Source organism: Homalodisca vitripennis, chromosome 1, assembly GCF_021130785.1.
Source record: "Homalodisca vitripennis isolate AUS2020 chromosome 1, UT_GWSS_2.1, whole genome shotgun sequence".
In the NCBI taxonomy this organism is placed as follows: Eukaryota; Metazoa; Arthropoda; class Insecta; order Hemiptera; family Cicadellidae; genus Homalodisca; species Homalodisca vitripennis.
The window spans coordinates 96,460,430-96,484,069 of NC_060207.1; the positions used below are offsets into that span (position 1 = coordinate 96,460,430).

Sequence of the window (23,640 nt, forward strand, 5' to 3'; positions counted from 1 at the left end):
AAGGCGGAAGATGGGGTATTATGTCTAAGACATACACTACTCTAGTTATATGATAGACACTCTCTTTCAACCGTCTGAAAATGTGACTTTCTTCTAACCGGCTATTATTTCAGTATTCTCTTCGGCCGTGTCAAGCACAAAATGGAAGGCGGTAATGTATTGCCTCCTTTTTATGACCAATGAATACTGAACCTGAATCAGAGCCGCCCAAAGGGAGCGAATAAGCGACGCTTGTGAGGCCCGGCACTCAAAAGGCCCGAGGCCGAGATACACACAACGTTTAAAATACCTTCCGTTCCATGATATGTGTTCTATTCTAATAAAACCAATAGAGCATGTGAGAGCCGTTTTAACTTTTTAAGATACAAACAGTTAAATAATAGGAACAGAAATAACTAATCCTAAGCTATACTTCTAAATTACACAATTTACTGAAATAAACATTAACGGTTGTTAAAGATTTTACAACTCTTTAAATATTTAAACTACTAAAAAGGATTAATACACAGAGGTTATGAGACCAGATTTAGTTCTATGCTATGTAGCGTTGTTTCTTCTGGTGGGGACTGTTAGGTGGTAATGACTTTGTTGTACCTTCACTTCAATCCCTGAAATCTGAAAACGTTGTTTTGAGTTCACTGCTTGAAGCTGCAATTTACTATTACCTGAAGATATACGTGAAAATTGAAACACACTTAACTTAACTTAACACGTAACTTAACAAGGAAGGCGAAAGCTGATCCAGGTAGTCTTGTGATTAATTATTTAAAATTTGATAACATTATTTTGGTTATTTGGGCAGATCTGCAATAAAATAATTTAAGAAATTCATTTCTGCAATCTCAGGATATACTTCAAATATAACTTTAAAGGAGGGGGCCGGGTTGTAACAGTGTGGGAGGGCCCGGCAAATTTATGGACGGCCATGTAACTGTATCCCTTTGGTTTTACTATGTATAATGTATTGGGCGCTGTAACTTAACCAGTTTTACGGCAAATCGGTTTAACGGGTCACAGCTTGGCCTACAGTCCGGATGTGGAGGCTGTCTACTTTAGGGCACGGTGTTAACACTTGGGGCTAAACACACTAAACTCGTAAGATCTTGTAGTATTGTTAACGCGCGCCTATCTGATTTTAGTGATTTGGGGAAAATAATTTGTAAAAGCCACGAGCCCGAAGTGTGTATGCACACAAACCACATAAATAACATCACATGTCACTATATGGGCATGTTATTCATGTTGCTAATAGCATGTGTCAAACAACTCCAACATCTCACTCAACAGCACGACTTTTGCAATGACTAGGTAAGCATTGATTGCTACTTACAAAGTTATTATAGAGTAATAGATTAAGGAAGTCACTAATTTCAGTGCTGCTACTCACAGAATATAATTACACGTGAATCATAGAAGATTGAAAGCCAAATAAATAGATATCGACAGAAACCACGCGAAGGGGTCAGTTGGATGGGCGTTGTCACGATGAATAAACAATGGTGTTTTGGTGTCGTGTCGAACAGCCATGCTACTCATCAGCTGTTTGACAGCGGCAGTCGATCAGCTGGACTTGCATGCTGAATGTTCTGAGTTAAATTCAAAATACACTGATTTGTTACCGTTTACGCATATGAGATTCTCTGGCAACTACTTACCTATCGCTAAAAATGATTAATTCTTTTAGCCAAAATAAAACACTATTAATTTGTATTAAGTTTATGTTGAAGTAAAAACTTCTATAGCGACGTTCGGAGTACTTCAGCAGCAGTTTAGTGTCACTTAACGATTTCTAGCGCGACAACGCTTCGAAAATATCTTGCAATACTTTAGTATGTATTTCTCAAATAAAAATATTTACTATTGAACGAAGTATCAGCTGTTTCAATTGACTTTAGAAGTTTTCCCACTATTGGGTGAACTCTTACATGCTTAAATGTTTTATACTAGTAATACTTTGATGAAAACCAATAAATATGCGTTGGAAATATGTAGTAAAGGGAAATTTTCCTTGTAGAAATTACTTTCCATTAGTAAAGATATGCTGCAAAGGTACATTTCCAACCAAGATGACACAATAATGTTATCCTTACACAACAGGATTTGGATTACAAATTGTTAGCTCTTTATGATATATGGGAGAGAATCGAATGTCTACAAGAAGAGATAGAGCAAGGCACTTTTGAAGATACTACATTAGGAAAAGATTACCGTTGTGAAGTGCCCTATATTCAGTCCATAACGCAACATCATAGCATATCGAAACCAACATTTCTTGGTGTGTGTGTGTGTGTGTGTGTGTGTGTGTGTGTGTGTGTGTGTGTGTGTGTGTGTGTGCGTGCGTGCGTGTGTGAGCGCGCGCGTGTGACGGCCCTCATCGATTTAGGCTAGACAAACATTCGTAGACTATGGAGAGACATTTTTATCTAGCCCCCACTTAAACTGTTTCAACGGGGAGGATTCTTTTTCAAAATTTTTAATTGTCCTTAATCGAAAAAATAATCTATTTTTGTGGATAATGAGGCACAGAAAAGCAATTCATGAATATGAAGTGTGATCTCTTGAATCTTCTTGACGTTCCCACGCTGGATTATAATTGTCAATGTTGGTTGATTATAAGGACAATGTGTAGGTGAGAAATATAATCATACTATTGTAATAAGCCTGGATCGACTTTTCAGTGCTCACTGTGCACGATCATTTGAAAGAAGGTGTCGAAGGGGGAGAGGGGAGAATAGTCTGGGATTGATTGTCTGAGAGTGAGGAGTTGTCGATTGTTCACAATTCCCGTCCATGCACCCAAAGTGTGAGAAATTATCCTTATATTCCTTTCACCCAGGTCATAAAATATCATTTATATTTATTTTATTATAGGCATATAGTACAGACCATTACGTAAAGCTCGCTGGGGTTTACATAAATGTTGAAAGAAATTAAAAATTCCTTCACTTGAGAAATTTAGTGAATTTAATGTAAAATGTGTTATTTTTATGCATCGCATTTTTTGTCTCTATTCATTTTTCGCGTTTAATTCGTTTTCTTAAAAGGTTATTATTTCATGATATCATATAGTATAAGTTTAGGTTCTTAGTATCATTTTCCTTTTTATTGTATGTTTATTAGATCATTCATGCTTTTTAATATGGTTTAGTAGTGAATTATATTTTATTTCAAAACTTTTTAGTATTATTTTGTTTACTCGATTCTTATCATGGAGGAAGTCTAACAGACTTGTCAACACATACCTGCCTACATATACGGTATAATGTAACCTTATAAAGTCTAAAAGATTAACCATATGTTTGTTTTTCTTTATTTTAACATTCTTTTAAACATATAGGACACTGTGTATTCCTGGGTAACTGTATGCTTTATTATTGCGATAAGCGAATAGCAATAGCTAAAGTCCTTCTGTTTCACCACACAAGATATTTAAATGTTTACGAATTCAAGAAGTGTTGATGAATGCTATTCCCACCTTGAGGTATTCTAGTTCATCAAGCAGATGGCTGGAACAGTTCCAGTCCGTTCCTATTTCTGGACATCTGTGGCAGGGGCAGCAGCCAACGCACTTTTCGCACTCCCCCTCCATTCCCTTCTCCCGCCATAACACAAACACTTTACCGCCTATTATTGCGTCATCGGTCCAAGAAGTTTGCCCACGTGTCCGGAAGCGAGCCGCTTTCTAAACCTACGTTTTGAGTTGAAAAGGCAAGCTTCCAGCTACGATGAAAACATACAAGTGTTTGACAGAAATTAATATTGTTCCTGTAACCCCGATTATAAAACGTGAGGTATTTATGGAAATATGAAGTCAATCCAACAAATACCCAAGATTTTGAGTGCTGCTGTTGTTTTTTTTTCGTTCTCGTTAGTTTTTAATAATAATTTTAGTTAATAATAAGTTTATTTTATTTAAAACAAATCTATGTTCTTGTATTATGCCTAATCGGCTAATGTCTACAATCGTGTATTGAAGTATTTCAAGTAGTGGAGTTTCATTGTGATGTACTGTTAAGTGGTTAATTCCAAACAAGAAGAGAATTGTGGGACAAAAATTGGCTGTTTCAGCTTTACAGACATGTACAGCTATCATGTTACATTTTTGCTACATATCATCCATCGCCAATTATAAACTATAAACAACGAATAGACTATAATTAATTGTACGTGTAGTAGTTCATGTAGAGTTTTAATTTTAATCTAAATGAAAATACAACTGAAAATTGTATATATTATACGTTTTATTTTCGTTTATTTTGCTTCTAACAACCGTTTAATCTACTATTTTTAGAACAAAAGAGAGATAGTTTGACAATCGAAAGAGTATTCTCAATTTTGTAACGGGTTTTAATTTAGAAGTGTTTGGTCAGTGACAAAAGTGTTTGTTTAAAGACGAAATCTTCTTAATCTTTTAAGTGGAGTTAGAACATTAAAAATATTTATATGTATCTCACCTCACAATTAGTTCAATTTATATTAGTAAACATTTCACAACCGCTTCACGAGAAAATAAATTCTGTATCATTAGTGTATCTGTGAAAACTTGTAAAACATTTATTAATTTATCAAAGACGTATTAGAAACGATGTAATGCTTAGTAATAAAAAGTATTTGAGAGAGGAACCTTATAAATAAAATACTTTGTTGTATAGCAGGCATCCTTATAAAAAAATTTAATAAATCTTATAAAAATCTGGTATCTCAGCAATCAAGAGCTGTAAATATCAAAGAGCCGTTACCGTCAATTGTGTTACTAAAGCGCAATTTCTATTTGTGTGAAAATCTGTTCACAACATAATTTGGACAACTCAGACATCTGTAGGGTTAGCATTGAGTTGCCGCCGTTCACTGTAGGAAACTGAGCGGATAGCGTCTCAGATTATCTGCTCAAGAAACCGGTTCCGAATGGCAGTTTGGGCACGTCGTTTTGGCACCCTAACAGTTACCTTACAAGTCTAAAAATAAATCAAAATACTAATTTTCTTCGTTCTTATTACATATTATCCACTAATAGTATAAATTCCAGTTATTACAATAATTTTACTATTCACATAATAATTATCAGTTGATTTTGATTTTTACATTTTACCCAACCAATAGCCTACCACATGTCATTAGGTCGTCAGTCTGGTGACCTGCATCATTGAGTCTCGGACGGTAAATGCAGTTCTTGAGTTAAGTGATTTGCACACTACGAAATAGCCAAGTTTATATAATCATTGTATGATGTCAGCTCTGTCTCAGAAATAACTGGAGAATAACACCACCTTTTAGTTATGCACGATTACTTAGTGAGGGATTTGTTCCTTTTTCTTACGAGAATCGCGACGGAAATTTTCAGCAGGGGAGCTAAAATGATCACGTGATCCGTCCACCTCTCCCAAGTCTGGAAGAAGGGTGAAATATGAGTGTCAATATTGGTATGGGAAACAGCACCCATCTTGTTGCTACGTTCTTAGTTACATTTACTTCATCTTTGTTTCCATTTATTCTAATAAGGGACCAATACAAATCTGGAATTAACTCCCAGTAACCATTACATTACCTTATATATTATTGATGACCCTTTATAATCAAAACAGTAATGTTTTACTTAAAATGTTATTAAAAACTTATGATCAATGACAATCCTAAGCCAGACGACGTCTCTAGGACCAGCTACAGAGTTCGAAGGTGATGTGTTACGTATTGTTTGTGATACTTCTTAGGTCTGACCGTCAGATTACGCTGTCGAAAATGTTCCAGAATTCTATGTACTTTGGTTATGGTATGGTTAAACGAGAGTTAGAGAAAACGTTTCATGATTTATGTTAAGTGTTGGATTGGTAGAAGTTGCTAAGACTGTGGGATGAGATAAGATAGTGTACTGGGTAGCGAATGGGTTTAAAAGATTGAACAGATTATACCAATAAATAAACCTCTTGAATTCACGTGGTATTGGTTATCATAGAGGGTTTTTTAAGGCGTGGAGTATGATTCATTTATGAATGACAAAAACTATGGCTAATAAAATTATTCTGTTTATTTTTTAATTTTTACCACCTGTAACTGTAAATGGCATTCTTATGATACGGATTCGAAATGTGAAAAATCCTTAATTTAGATTGTTTATTCTACTACTAATTAACGAAACAATCGATTTATGCTTGGCATGGTTATCTCATTTACCAATTAGTTAGCTATCGGGTGTTATTAAGAATGTCATAACTAGTATACTAAGTAATCGTATTTAAAAATTTTGGCATCCACCATCAACACTTCAAGAACAAATATGAATATCGATAAATTAGCATACTGTACTCAACGAAGCATCATGGGAATGTCATTTGAGGATAGCAAGAAACATACAAGCTCCCTATTTAAATATTCAAATACTATAAACTGTAAACACGTATCGTTTTGAAAACGTTAAGACTACTACAAGCACATAGCATCCATTACTTTCCCCAATACAGTAATCATCACTATACGTCATCAACTCTATCATCAATCATAAATGTCACAAACAATAACGGTGAGCTGCTGAGGAAGCCGATCATTAACAATCATAAAAATAAGCGTGTCGATAAAACCTACTATTGTTTTTATTGGACATGGTGATATTAGAGTTTGCAGGACACAGAAAAATAACTATATGGATGATTATAATGTGCGTGTTTAAGCTCGATAACAGTGAAAATCGATAAAGCCATCGACAAATGGTTGCACAGGTCGTGGTGATTAACGTGTTTTCGACTTACACTAAGTGAAGCACGGTGGTTTAGATGATAATTTGTGTATCGCTGACAAATGGTTATATGCTCGTAGATAGTAGTGATGAACGAGTCATCAGGCCACACTGAATGACGCATAGTAGGAAAGATGTGTATATACTAGTAGTTTGTGTAGGTGATGAGAGAGTTTGTATGACAGGAAATGACGTACAATATACATAATTATACCATGCGTGATAAAGATGCTGAAAGATCGATAAAACGAACTAATAGTTTAGTTGTACACATCGTGGTGAGGAATGAGATTGCAGGACACAAGGAATGACGCACGACATATGAGTACGTGAATACCATGCGTGTTTATGATTGATAAAGATCGCTGACAGATCGATAAAACGAACTAACAGTTTAGTTGTACACATCGTGGTGAGGAATGAGATTGCAGGACACAAGGAATGACGCACGGACATATGAGTACGTGAATACCATGCGTGTTTTTGATTGATAAAGATCGCTGACAGATCGATAAAACGAACTAACAGTTTAGTTGTACACATCGTGGTGAGGAATGAGATTGCAGGACACAAGGAATGGACGCACGACATATGAGTACGTGAATACCATGCGTGTTTATGATTGATAAAGATCGCTGAAAGATCGATAAAACGAACTAACATTTAGTTGTACACATCGTGGTGAGGAATGAGATTGCAGGACACAAGGAATGACGCACGACATATGAGTACGTGAATACCATGCGTGTTTATGATTGATAAAGATCGCTGACAGATCGATTAAAAACGAACTAATAGTTTTAGTTGTACACATCGTGGTGAGGAATGAGATTGCAGGACACAAGGAATGACGCACGACATATGAGTACGTGAATACCATGCGTGTTTATGATTGGATAAAGATCGCTGACAGATCGATAAAACGAACTAACAGTTTAGTTGTACACATCGTGGTGAGGAATGAGATTGCAGGACACAAGGAATGACTCACGACCATATGAGTTACGTGAATACCATGCGTGTTTATGATTGATAAAGATCGCTGACAGATCGATAAAACGAACTAATAGTTTAGTTGTACACATCGTGGTGAGGAATGAGATTGCAGGACACAAGGAATGACGCACGACAATATGAGTACGTGAATACCATGCGTGTTTATGATTGATAAAGATCGCTGACAGATCGATAAAACGAACTAATAGTTTAGTTGTACACATCGTGGTGAGGAAATGAGATTGCAGGACACAAGGAATGACTCACGACATATGAGTACGTGAATACCATGCTGTGTTTATGATTGATAAAGATCGCTGACAGATCGATTAAAACGAACTAATAGTGTTTAGTACACTTCTCGTGGTGTGGAATGAGATTGCAGGACACAAGGAATGACTCACGACATTATGAGTACGTGAATACCATGCGTGTGTTTATGATTGATAAAGATCGTGGTGATGGACAGATCGATAAAGATTGACGAACTAATAGTTATTAGTTTAGTTGTACACATCGTGGTGAGGAATCGCTGACAAGATCGCGATAAAACAGGACACAAGGAATGACTCACGACATATGAGTACGTGAATACCATGCGTGTTTATGATTGATAAAGATCGCTGACAGATCGATAAAACGAACTAACAGTTTAGTTGTACACATCGTGATGAAGAATGAGATTGCAGGACACAAGGAATGACGCACGACATATGAGTACGTGAATACCATGCGTGTTTATGATTGATAAAGATCGCTGACAGATCGATAAAACGAACTAATAGTTTAGTTGTACACATCGTGGTGAGGAATGAGATTGCAGGACACAAGGAATGACTCACGACATATGAGTACGTGAATACCATGCGTGTTTATGATTGATAAAGATCGCTGACAGATCGATAAAACGAACTAATAGTTTAGTTGTACACATCGTGGTGAGGAATGAGATTGCAGGACACAAGGAATGACGCACGACATATGAGTACGTGAATACCATGCGTGTTTATGATTGATAAAGATCGCTGACAGATCGATAAAACGAACTAACAGTTTAGTTGTACACATCGTGGTGAGGAATGAGATTGCAGGACACAAGGAATGACTCACGACATATGAGTACGTGAATACCATGCGTGTTTATGATTGATAAAGATCGCTGACAGATCGATAAAACGAACTAATAGTTTAGTTGTACACATCGTGGTGAGGAATGAGATTGCAGGACACAAGGAATGACTCACGACATATGAGTACGTGAATACCATGCGTGTTTATGATTGATAAAGATCGCTGACAGATCGATAAAACGAACTAACAGTTTAGTTGTACACATCGTGATGAAGAATGAGATTTGCAGGACACAAGGAATGACGCACGACATATGAGTACGGGAATATCATGCGTGTTTATGATTGATAAAGATCGCTGAAAGATCGATAAAACGAACTAACAGTTTAGTTGTACACATCGTGGTGAGGGACGGGATTGCAGGACACTAGGAATGACGCACGATATACGAGTACATGATTATACTAAGCGTGTTTGGGACTGATAACATCACAGAAAGGTCGATAATGCAACAACAAAATGTTTATGGTCTTTGTCATCAATAAAATCAGCAGATTTATGCTGAAATAAGTACATATTAAAACAAAATATTATTTAAGTTTTTAGGTTTTAGGCTATTTTTTAACCTAGTCATTAGTTTTAATTCTATCAGTCTCATTTTGCCATCAGTCAAAATATGATGTATTCCTTTATATTCAATTAAAGTATAAATTTAATTCAAATTACATCCAATCCTTTGTTTAAAGTTTTGTATCTCTGTTCTTTATATGTATTTACTAGCTGCTTCCTGCTTCGCACGCTTTTCGTAAGCTTTACCCGTGTACTTCTGGTGCAAGTGAATTATATTCCAACGCCGATGTAGAGTTTGCCATGTTGCCACGATCTATAAAATATGTGTATGTTTATAGCTATTGCACACGTACATGTACTTTCTTGTAAAGTGGTCTAACACTCAAGCATCAAGTTTAACCAGTAATGTATCTTAAATAAAAATATACATCATAACTTAGCACCTTCAAATAGTGTTTGGCTATTTAATATACGTAACTGTCCCGTAATTGCAGTTTATAGTGTGGAGGCGCTTTTAAAACTTTAATCTTTTGCAGCGCCGCCTGGTGGCATGGTACATCAATAGGCATAGCATATGAACCTATTGCACAATACATATATAAAAATACATATACATAAAAAATTTTAATAATGATCGGTCAAATAGTTTACGATTCTATAAAGAACATACAAACAATTACATACGGATGTCAAATGTTCAAAATTCTTTTATCATTTCAAACCTTCTATAGTCAATAACAAAATTTTAAAAAAATAAAAGGAGGAATTTCGTTGTATCCCACTTCCCCATGCGCTGGAGGGACGTGTATTGTGATTCTCGTACTCGGGACTTATGCTCGGGACTTGCATCCTGTGCAGTGACAATGCCTGCACTGGACTTCATGCAGCTTTTGGGTATGTTTGAACCCTTTTCTTTGTTTTGTTTTCTTCTTTCTGTTCTTTAGTTTTGTATGTTGTTAATATCCCCCCCCCCACCCCACTAGACGAAGTGGTTAGATTTGAATCCTCGAAACGTTGTTTTATACCTTTTGTAACATATAACGATGGCAAATGCCCGAAATCCTGTTATCCTTACATACTATAATTTGAATTAATTTAAGAAAATAACAAACTTTTATTTTCAAATTATAATTCTTTTGACTTTGAGTCATACATTTATTGAGTTTGATTTGGCTACCAAAACCTTCAAATATTCTCTATGAAAAAACGTACAGATATATCGACTTCCCCTACGTTAATTATTTTATTTTTTTATGTACCATTTTGACAATATGTTTTGTTTTCTGTTTTATTGGTGAAGATAACGAATGTAAGGTTTACGAAGGGAAGAAGGTATCTTAGTTCCTCTCCGCAAGTTCATTGAGAGTCATTTCCGATGTAAATTCACAATCGGAGATAAACTGCAACAACTTTATACAGCGTCAGAGCAGAACTATCTTGACGAGGCATATCTCAAGTCTCAACATGGCAGTGATGTCAAGAGACATATCTTAACTGTATTCACGTCACCTTTTCTTATATATATATATATATATATATATATATATATATATATATATATCTTGAAATATGTCTATAAGTTGAGATATATCTCCTAGCTAATTTTTATAGAAAACTCTCGCTGACAAGGGGGACAGTACTGCGAAAACGATAACCAACAACGAGTACTCTCTCACTCAGTTAAATAGCTTTTGAACGTGAGATCTGTCATTGATTGATGTTGATAAAGTTCTCCTGAAATTTTTCTCACAACGAGGTGAAACCTGTGTCGTAATAGATCGTCTTTCACTGTAGCTGGATAAAGTTTAGACATTGTATCTACGATAGTGGATTTGGGTGGTTGGAGTTATCAGAGAAAACTCTAACTACACTTACGGAATGAACTTGGACATATCTATTTCCGTTCGTAAACTGTACGTTCGTTACCTGATATCAATCGGACTGGAACAAAAAATATTTTTACTAGTTAGGTAGGAAAACAAACATAAATCAATGATTGTAAGACTAAACGGTAAAAGAATAAATACTATTTTAAATGAAAATCTACTGTTTCTTAAATCAGTTTAAAATATTCCAAATTATAAATGACTAAACTCTTTTTATTGAATCTATGAAATTGGATTTCTACGAAACCGATGTTACCAAGAAATCTCTCAACTACAATTGCAAACTGTTGTTTTGCAGCAACTACAACTTTATAAGGGGGAGAGATCCAATATATTTTTTACCACTCCTTTATTTTTACCTGTTGAAAACAGGTTTTGAATCTGCTCTATTTCTCAGATAGATCCACAGCCCGCCGCCTTGAACTGTGTGGCAACCAGATCTTCCACAATATTCGGGACTCACGTGTACATTTTACGTACCCGTATTGGCATATACTCAGTCAAAATGATTAGCTGGAAATATGTACAAGATGAGGTGACGCGGAGCATGCTCAACTATTCCATATCTCAGTCAAAATGATTAGCTGGAAATATGTACAAGATGAGGTGACGTGGAGCATGCTCAACTATTCCATATACTATGAGATGAGTATGAGTTTTACGTATTCACACAACAATCAGAGATAGATCGTTCGGTTAAGAGCTATCTCGCTATGTAAGCTAGTTTTCCTTGTTAGCCATCGATGTTTCAACTCTGCCCCACCTTAGGAGCTCATGTATATATCAAGTTTGAGCCACCTTGAGAGCTCATGTATATATCAAGTATGAGCCACCTTGAGAGCTCATGTATATATCAAGTATGAGCCACCTTGAGAGCTCATGTATATATCAAGTATGAGCCACCTTGAGAGCTCATGTATATATCAAGTTTGAGCCACCTTGAGAGCTCATGTATATATCAAGTATGAGCCACCTTGAGAGCTCATGTATATATCAAGTTTGAGCCACCTTGAGAGCTCATGTATATATATCAAGTTTGAGCCACCTTGACAAGGTGATCTCACCTTGATAGGAGGATATTTATAACTTAATATGGAGCAAGCTATGTCCTGATTTTCCACAATAGCATTGAAGTAACTAGTTTACACTGGAAATACAAAATATAATAATTATCTATTGCCGATTACAACCACGTGACCATACAACACGAATGGAGAAGAGATTGCATTGTTTATATCACGAGCGATAACTGCATACAAGTGTAGGTACCTAACGCAACGTAAACGCTGTAACAACCACACAGATATATCGCAACGACAAGCTCACTGTCTTGTCTCGCTTAGTTATTAACAAAACAGGTAGGTCTTAAGGTATGCTGGAATGTTATGTAAAAACTGCCTTGTTTGTGTAACGCGTTATAAAACCTAACAGATCAGTTAATTATAGTTTTATACTATCACTTTACACTTAAAGATATTAGTAACCTAACAGAAAAAAGTTGTATTGAATTTAATTGCAAATTTAATTTTTGGGACAGCGTTTTACACTGTACATCACCTTTTAATATTATAATAATAGACTTTCAAACGGCTCCCAATTGATATCATACCTTCAATATATCAAAACCGAATAAATAAATAGTCCTCAATGTCTTCCAAATTTCTATAAAGAACTGGATATTTGGGGGGAAGGAGGTTCCTCACATCTGCCATACCTCTAAATACAATTCTAATCCAAACATCCTTTAGTAGAACAAGCACACTTTAGCCAAACATTATATACTACTGCACACATAGAAAATCTAAAAATGTTTAACATTTACCTAATAAAAAAACTGAACAATGAATTAGGGAAGTGTTCTTCACTAACGTATCAACAAACGCCTATAAACAAACGGGCCGTCGACATGAAGATCGACCGTCGGTTAGAAACAAGGGATCTGCACGGTTCACTCATGTTTTGGCAAGGGTACGTCTGCCTGCCTATCTGTCTGACAAACGGTTTGGAAAGGTTCCCGTGGTCTGTTCTTCTCATTACTCGTCATTTGTGTTGCTACATTGCATCACAATCACTTTCTATATAAACAGCCAACTTAGACATCGCTACAACCTTGACTTGAAATGTGTTATAAGATTCTCAGTGGAGGTGAAGTGTTAAATTATTATTCAGGGCTTGACCATATAACAGGTGGGCAGGGAAGCCGCCTAGACACTTAGTTTTTGTGGAGTGGAAGGAGAGAAGACTGTTGTGTTAACGGACTGAAGAACTGTGTTAGCCAATTATTATGCTACAATAAAAATAATCGTAACCTTTCCGTACATTTACCGAAGGACTGAATTTATTTGTTACCGCCTAAATCCAACTCGATAACTAATTGTTGAACCATGCAAAGTACGTTCCTATGTTAGCTGCGCCTCATATCTTCGTTAGTTTCTAATTACAATAAGCTTCCTTATTTTTTAATAGTTTGAAATCACCTCTACGAAAGGTTGATTTTTACTATACCCTCTTGATCAAATAATCCAAAAACCAATATTACACAGACGTGTTTAGACCATTGCAAAAACAGTACAGAAATTTAAATGTTTTCAGCATGTATGTACTACTTTAATAACGTTTTTAACATACAAACGTATGTTGCGTAGTATTGTTTTTTTAATTGCTGCCTAAATATATGTAATAAACCTATTTAAATACTGAATATTGCATTCCAGGAGCTAAGACGTGAATTTTTAACACAACTGCCTTACGCTTTGGTGAAAGTTTCAATACTACTACGTAAGAATGTAATTCCGGTATTTAATTTTTTTTAATACGCCAAAGAGTATTACAGTGCTTAGGGTCGTTAATTATACGTATCATTCCACATCAGTATTACTTAACACTATCTATATGCGAATGACGAGTGAAATTCAAAAGACAGCAAAAGGATATTGCAACATTTCTTTCAAAAGTTTGTTATGACCAACGAGGAAATAATAAACTATTATATAAGGGAAAGCGCGTTATAATAGAAGTAAACTTACAGTACATCACAACGGTGGAACAGAATAGAGAGCTCTTATTTCTAAATTTAAAATTAAATGAATAAAATATTTTAATAATGTTTCTCTTCTATACTAAATAACAATTATAAGACGCTACGTTGTTATGGGTAGTTAAATATATTTGTGATTTTTTCCAGGTCCTAATTAATAAACTTGGCATGTCCTTACTTGTGGGTTTAACGTTTTTCATTTCAACAATTTTGAAATACATTTAAATTCAGAATTATTGTTTTATGCAGAATCTAAACGTCCATGCCTAGAGTCTACATTAATAACTTTGGCACTTATACCAGTTGTTAATGACGATGTTCGATATAATTTTCCTAAACAAATAACACTTTTCTTATGGTTTCATTACTTTTGGCCACTGGTCCAAATTGAAATACTGAAATTTATACATAGATTATAGCAAGGAATTACATAATGTAAGTTTACGTAAGAACACACAAATCTCTCAGCTCAAGCTCTTATATTTCACATTTATCTGTTTTAAAATGGTTTTTAATATAATTTTGTGTACGTAAAACTGTAATACAAGGATACTGAAAAAGAAACGTAGATTTGCCTGTGAAAACAACAAATCTATCCATTAGTTATCCATTATTTACATATAAGGAATAATTGATGAATAAGCAATAAACCTGTTGTTAACAAACGCTTTCATAATAAACACCGAAGAAAATATAAATATTATTACAGCAAAATAGTTTGTTTCTCTGGGAAAGATTGTTATAATCGTTAATATTTTAATTCTCAACTCAATGTTTCAATACCAAGAACTTACAATTTTATTGAACACTATGAAGCATATATGTAAGAACAGTATCAAATCCACAAACATGTCATCACTGTCAGAAATCAAAACTAATATTTAAAATTCATGTGTCAAAAATAGATGAGAAGCTGCTCGGAACGGAATAAAAATAGCAGTTTTATTTACGCTCTCCGAGGTCATTGACAATATCCAGACCAGAACTTGTGCAAGTCGCGTTTGTACAATGGGTATGAATATTTTGAATGTTGACAACGCTAAAACAGCTGTTAATGAATAAAAACGCGGGAATATATGATAACACAGTACATTATCAGTTGTTACTCAGCAAAAATCGATAATCTTGACATGAAAAATTAAAAAAAAACACCAAATAGAAACAAGGTTAGTTAGTTCTTATGTAACGTTGGAATAACGGAGCGGATTTTATAAAATGATTACATTTTTATTCACTATCACTAGCATAAAACACATTGCTTAATGTAGTTTTAGTAAAAGAACAATACAACAAGATGCTTATCTATTTATAATTAGCTTTCTATTTTTATTCCAATACAGAGTATTACAACACATGAAACAGAATTACGTAAATACATACCGATTTTCTCGTCCAATCGCGCACTAGACTCCACACAACGTTGCCGGCACCCGACTGCCGCCTTCTGCTCGCTACCAACATAAACCTTAACAGCACGAAAATACCCTTCCTTCTTACAATTACCCGCACCTGCGATAACACAAGATTGGAAGTCATCAATTCTTTTGGGTGTTTATAAGAAACAAGTATAACAAAATTCTCAACACAAATGATACCTCTTTTATATCCGGTTTTCAATTAGTAAGGTTATACATTATTCAATTTTCAAAATCGACCTTCACCAATTTGTATGTCGTGTATAACTCTTGACATTGTTTAGTATACGTGTTATAGTATTTATTGGAATTCAGTGTTCAATCGTTTTTATGGTATTCAGCATGCTCTCAAATTACACTTTATGAGCATGCTGAATAAAAGGAAAAATTAGCTGTCAACAATAGAATATAATATCTCTATGCATGAAACATATCAACGAGTGGTGTCTTTATTTGACGATTTTTTTATTTTGGGTCACGATAAAAATATAAAATAATGTGTACTCCTTCCAAAAATCAAGTATGTATGTAGAGCAGCATTTTACAGAATTAGACATAATAAGAATCAATACATCGCTACGTATTAGTTATAGTTAATGTATTATAGGAAATAATATTAAATACAATAATACTACTCGTATTTTTTGTCGTTTCATTGTTTGTACTACTGAACAACATAACACTTAATTAATGATAACAGAAATATTGCTAATAATAGTTAACACCACAGACAATGGATACGTTTCTATAGAAACGTATCCATTGTCTGTGTTAACACTTAACTTTAAGCTCAATATTAACAACGAATACTTAAACAATATGCTTAGATAAAATGTCTCGTGACGTATACAATCTGCCAGGACTGTTAGGAAGCAATAACTGGAAATTTTACGATCCCACATTTAAGGTTTCTTCGAGAGAGTAACTTGTGGGAGTATTTCTCCCCGAGAGTGGTAACACTGTTAGATAAGTAAGGCGACGCCCACCGATTCTCAACTCTTAAGGCTGGTTGTTAGGACTAATCTCGTATAATAGCACACTTTGTAGTATTATCACCTGATCGAACGGGGGATATCCTTGGCTGCACATTCGTCAAAACATCTGTTGTTTATAATACGAAATGTGTCTAAACACATAAGATTTCATATTCACAATGGTTTGGCGTTCACAAGGTTGAAAGCATATTAAATATGATAATTAATTAAGTAGGCCTATTAAATGAAATCAAAATCTACCTTTTGTAAACTATCGATCGCCCTTTATCGGGTTCCTGGATCGTCCGTCCTGGGTATCGGGAGTAGTCACGTGCACGCACCAACGGTCACTGGTCAGAGTCAGAGTCCATGTCCTAATTACATACAAATTGAGCGGATGGTTAATTTTCAGGGACAGTCAATGTGCGCCGGTTGTCACTTGTCAATCACCTATCTGTTACCCAAGTCTCAAACAGTCCGCCTCAACAGTATAGTTAGATTATCAATGAGAAATCAACTTACATAGTCATAAACACCAAAAGTAGTAGAAAAGATACATCTGTAACTGCGTTAAAAAACTGCAATGGTTGACGTTCCCAGAAAAATAATCTTGCTAAGGAAAATATACTTGCATCGAGTTTTTAAAGGCAGCTTTTTTATGTATGTAAATAAAAAAAGACAAAATGTAAGCATGATTGTTCATATAAGTAAAATTGACATCAAATTGTATATCTATTTATTTATCCTTTTACCATATAAATAAGTACCATCTAAATCTCTATATACACAAACACATTATCAATAAACGTTGAATCAAAAAGTACTTGCTCCGCAGGGACTCGAACCACAGCAAGTACTCTTGGTGATTCAATGTTTATTGAAATTATTAAATTCGGCTATTGCCATTTATACAAATGTAATTAATGTAAATATATATATATATATATATATATATATATATATATATATACCAAATAGAATATTCCTAACATAATACGGCCAAATACAATATAATTGAATCGTAAAAAGTAAGGGCTCTGTGGTGTGATGGTAGCACATTCACCCGGCAAGTGACAGATCCGGGTTCGAGTCCCGGCGGAACAAGAACTTTTTGTGATTCGATGTTTATTGAAAAACTTAAAATATTTCAGTATTACTTGAATATCTTAGACCAGGAAGGGGAATTATTCTAAAGTCGAAGTTTGTTATCTTCGTTAGTGAGAACACTTATGATGTAATATGAAGTAGTCATATACATTTTTAAGGAGATTCTCCCTACGCCAATTACCTTTAATGGGTAACGGTCCAAACCTACTTACAAATACTTATTGTCCTCCCCGAGAATCGAACCCGTGACCTCTTGGTTAGAGAGCCGCAGCCCTACTCCTACGCTACGGTGAAGGTCTGCGTAATTGATTTTAAAATTAATTTTCAAACTGAGATAGACATACGTATTTCAATATTTGAGGATCAGGCTCACTCTATTCGTTTGTATCCTCGGTTTTCGTTCTTAGAAAGTATAAATCTGTACAACTCATATAATACATTGCAAGTCCTTACTCTCTGATTTCTGTTCTCTAATCTATCCCATTTCCTTAATTCAGTCTAGAAATGATATAATTTTTTATAAACCTCTTGTCGTATCCCTCATCAGCGCTAAAACGCACTCGCTACTCCCTAGATGATTCCTCGCCCTAGATGAAAGTACGAGTATACTACTTAATGTGTGGTCCATTGCTTTGTGGTTTTATGAGCAGTGCTCAAAGGCTCACTGCGTTCCTAAAATTAAAGTAAACGAAGGAATGGCTCACTGAGTTATGTTATTGTTTATCCCTCTTGTTTTCCCTCTTCTGTAAATATTCCGTGCTACAAAATTGAGATAACTCAATATCGGTTACATTGCGCCCACATATTATTAATTTTGAACATCAAGTCGTCTTCTTGAAATTTATAGCGATGTTAACATAAAATACATAATAGATTAAGTTACGAGTAGTTTGAACTTGTTGCTGGTGCGAGCAAATTGTAAAAGGTAAATAATATTATTGTCATTCATATTTGCAGTACACTACTACTCTCGAAATGCTACAAATTACTAGTTTCAGTGAGATATAATCCAACTTTCTGTATTTTCATTCCATAAAAACTTGTATTAATACGAATATTTTAAAACAGAAATAGCAATTTGGTCCAGCCGGCCTCAGGCAATGAGCTTAATGACCGTATTGTAGAGTATTGTACCAACTAGTACTGGAATACACAGCTAATATTTAACCAAATCTTTTAGTAATAATATGTGTTTGCTACAATGCATTTCACATGGGAATTTCAGCAACTGTAGAGGCTCGTGGAGTGTAGTACGCGGTTTAGAGAGAAAAGTCCGTTGTTCGCATCAAGGGTACAAGATAAAACATACGTAGCAAATTTGATGTATCTTCTTTCAAATTTGTTGTTGGAAATTGAAGAATTAGCTATTCAGTCAGTCTGAATTTAGATTAGTTTTGAAATTCGCTCTTATTTTTGGAATCTTATTACTAAGTTAGAGCCCCACTCGCAGGGTAGGACTTTGATTCGTCTCGCAAGATTCATCACTTAGAACATACGACAATGATTGTGGTCTAAGAAGTTTCAATAATCATATTTGCTCAGAGCTGCTTCTTTTGGGTCGGCGATAAAACTGCCCTCATTATAATTCTGACCATCGGCACAAATGATACACACCAGGTGCCTCTAGAAAATCCTATATGTGCACAATATGCGGAACTTCAAGTTGGTGTGTGTGTGTGTGTGTGTGTGTGTGTGTGTGTGTGTGTGTGTGTGTGTGTGTGTGTGGTGTGTGTGTGTGTGTGTGTGTGTGTGTGTGTGTGTGTGTGTGTGTGTGTGTGTGTGTGTGTGTGTGTGTGTGTGTGTGTGTGTGAACCAGAAGCGTAAACTTAATAAAAAAATAGAAGAGTCTATTAAAATGTTTAAATATTGCGTAATAAATAACCAAACCCTACAGTTTAGTACCAGTTCGTGGAGATGATCGATTATCATGCCCCTAAATGTATAAAAATGAAATTACTTTCTGTTCACTCTGCACCAATTACTACTAGATAATTAATTAGAACCTCACAAGTGACGTATCGTATGAAGTTCACTACTGTTGAGCAGTGTATAATCAGTTTAATTTAAAAGGTCTTTACACGTTATATTATGATTTTATGATAGTTTTTTAAATGAACTTTCGGAGTTTTACTATTTATTGTTTAAATCTGAATATTATTAGAATTTATTCGAAATTGTTTAACAATTTGTACAATATGGTTAACTCATATTGATTTCTAAAGTCAATTTTGTTGGTACTAATGTTTATTGTTTTTAAATATATGTAAAGTTAGCATAAGTAACATACATTGACATTTTAAGATTAACCTAAGTTTTCCCGATCTTCATTTTCTTTCGTTGGCCACTGGAAAACTTCATTGTAGAAGTCCAAAAACTCCTGTGGAATGTATTGCTTGAACGTTTTGATGTCATATATTTTGGCCTTGTTTATTGGCAATTTGTCTTGATTCTATGCTGATGTAGTTGGGAAATTTGCCGCTTACAGGTAGATTTTTTTAGGTCAAATTTATGGGTTTGTAGACCACCAAAGTTTTCGTTTTGACTTCATGACCTTTTGCGTAAACAAATTCAATATACTGAGACACCATAAAATGTTGTTTTTGGTCTCTTGCAATGTTTCTGTTGATATGGTGGTCTTCTTGTAGTGTGTTGGCCACCAAGTCTTGAAGTCTTTTATAAGACTTGAATCAGCCATAGTTACTGTGAATTTGTCGAGTTTATTGGTTGAATTCAAAATAATCTCGGCACACTCTTTAATTGTGTATATTCTGTCGGTTTTTCTTAGCCTTCTTTTGATAATACTGAAGAGTGTCCCCTGATAGGAAAGTAGTGATGGATGCTTTCACATCGACACAATTCAACAAGAACTAGAAAAAAAACGGATAACAGTATTATTTTTGTTTCGCCCACCTGTACCGTCCGAAAAAACATGAATATGTTTGACATTCTTATCCAAACAGTTTTCTATATAGTCACTAAGAAAGGAACAAACCTCATTTGGCCCTTTTTTGCCAAACCCTCATAGTATACATAAAGCATGCCCTTTCATCCCTTAAATTGTGAATATCAAATACGTTGACACATAACTGCCTCAAATAGAAAGTTTCCTGAACCGGTACCACACATACACCAGCAACTGTATTGTCATTGGGGCACATTTCCTTAACCTTTTTGATTTGCTCAGAGAATCTTTTTGCACGCCTCTTGTGGACGAGGGGATCTGCCACGTAAACTTGTTTAGCAGCGTCATTCAAAGAAGGGTTTTTAATTTTTACAGACAGTTCTTCGCATTTACAACACGTGTCTACCTGTGGCCTGCCAAAACTTAAATAATGGAAATGTTCATTAAAAGTTTTTAGGTAGTACTTGTAATCAACTTCACCTTTTGGTTCTGGGTGTTTTAGATGAAAAAGACTGCACATTGTTTTTACATTTAAATCTGCACTTAAATAATAGTAGCTTTTGCTTGTATAATGTGCTTTTTCGTGGAAATGAGCCTATGTGATCCACAATAGCCTTAATAATATGACCAGGCTTTGCATTTCCAGAAGGGGGTTTTCCCCGGATATCTTTTGGTACTTTGTTTTGAACGAAAAGTGAACAAAGTCTTCGTACACGATCAGGTTTAATACCATGTACTGAGAGAAAGGCTGTTTTACAAATTTCAACGTTACCTTTGGCAGTGGATAGTAGGTAATTAAATGAATGTTGTTTTGGCTTGCGTGGTCCAGCCTCATTGTTTCGATTACGTCGTTCTCTTTGAATTGGCTTACACTCGACTAAAGCCTGTAGGTAGGCATCTTGTTCATTTTTGGTTGAAAAGTCCAAAAACTTGGAGTATATTTCCATCAAAACATCAGCTGATATTTTTCTTGGTATGGTACAAATATTGAAACAAGTGGATCTGAAATTGAAACAAGAAATCTAGACCAATCTAATACAGTTTCTTTTACTAAAAACTGTTGATTTGTTTTACTTTAATTCATAAATAGATCTAGTCATAATGAACCTTATACCAAAGTTTTGGTTTTGAGGTTATTCTTACCTGCAATCAAATCCATGTTCATTGGGTTGAACTGTTTTTCCCTTTCAGTTGTCATATTCTTTATTAAAGTCTTGGCTTTTTTATCTTTTCGCATTTGTAAATCAGTTGCTTCGCACCTTTTTTCTTTTATTTTGATATGCATTTTGCTCATTTTCATCTTCATTAGAAGTCATTTAACAATAACAAACTATGTTAACTGTTTTGGTTATGCAGACATTTTTAACAGATGTAAACCTCAGCAAAACAGTGTTGCCATCACACACAAACACCACATGTCCGGGACATGTGGGGTTACTCAAAATGACTGTAAATTTGTACTAGCCATAACAGCTTGTATTGTTGCAGGACATTTGGGGTTTCTAAAATGACCGATTCAAATATTTTTTATGAGACAATAAGTAATTTTGCTGTGTAACAATAAAAAAATCCAGCCTTTGCAAAGAAGGTTTTTATTGTAAAACGTGTGGAAGTGCATTACAAATCAAACTTCCACTTTTTACCTCTATAGAATGTTAAGGCACGTCCTTGTATTGAATGAGGCCATTGTGGTCGGGCATGACTGCTGAACGCAATAATAGTTTACTCACTTCACTCGTTTATCATTTTGAGGGTGGGGGGGGAGGAAGGAGTACAATAAACAATTTGACCCGCTATTTTGTAGTGGCTGGCTAACTTCACAATTTTACCCCGTTACTTTTACCTATACATCGCTTGTAAGAAAGACCGCAAATTCTACTTTTATCGCGCCAAACAAGAAATCATGCAATGGTTTTAAAATGCACGACTGCTGACAACATTTTATAAAGTTAGGTGTTTACTACTAATATCTTACTATTAAAAAATAAATGAAAATATATTTAAATAAGTATACTTTGAATATATATCTATAAATAATTGAAGATAAAATCTTTTTTACTTATGAAATGTTATTCTAAAATTTTGAATTTTGTTATTTGTATAGCAGAAATCCTAAATTTAATGGTGGTTCGCTAGCACGGTTAGCTGATATCTTCCTTGGAGATGCCTACGACGACTCATGATTTGATTATATTTCATTACATTAATATTAACTATTTCAAAACGGCTCTATTGAAATTTAAAAACATGTTTTAGGCAAAAAAAAGAGCAGCTAATTAAAATTATGAAAATATATTATATGTGTACTAATTCTACAGTGTAAAATAATCTTTAATCTTGTTCATTTTTGCCAAAACTCCGAAGTTTTGCTCCACAGTAAAAAATAGCTTTAAATCTAATGACAAATGAGTATCGAGTATTTCATATACAATACCCTTTTTATCTTTTCCCTATTTATATAAATAGGTAATATATATTTCCACTCCTCCATTCCCTTTTATGATACTAGCAACGTGCAAGTCATTTAGCTGCTATAGAATGCAACGCATTCAGGCTTAGTAATATATAACGTACTCATCTTACATGTAAGGTATTACATGGTTCCTCCAAGGCAGTTCTATATATCGCCATCGCTAAGTTACACAATATGTCAAGCTAAGCTCAGTGCAAACCTTAACAAAGTTAGCAGCAAATAACAAACTCAAAGTACTTGGTTAAAAAGTGAATAGATTTTGATTAGTGCTTTTTTTTGTTAACGAACTTTACGAGTAAATCACATATTTTTAAGTGAAAATTATGCGAGTATTACTTAAGTTTTGTAGTAGAGAGTTTATGATTTAATAAAAGGTTGGTTAGTGAACTTGTGTAACAGAAACAAACAAAATGACCCACAAGTAAGCATGAAAGTTTAATGTGTAAAGTTTACGTATAATTATAATTACTAAAGTGGTATTA

General features: G+C 34.7%; 1 protein-coding gene across 3 annotated transcripts in view; it reads right to left on the reverse strand.

Moving 5' to 3' along the window:
- Positions 1 to 15,751, reverse strand: part of LOC124367280 (fatty acid 2-hydroxylase) — a 178,753-nt gene extending 163,002 nt beyond the window's left edge. Inside the window, exon 1 of one of the 3 annotated variants that reach the window (XM_046823991.1) lies at positions 15,668 to 15,751. The gene's annotated coding sequence lies outside the window, so the exon portion shown is untranslated. The remainder of the gene's footprint in view (positions 1 to 15,667) is intronic. The other 2 variants (XM_046824015.1, XM_046824007.1) reach the window with 2 other exon arrangements.
- Positions 15,752 to 23,640: the final 7,889 nt, after the last annotated feature.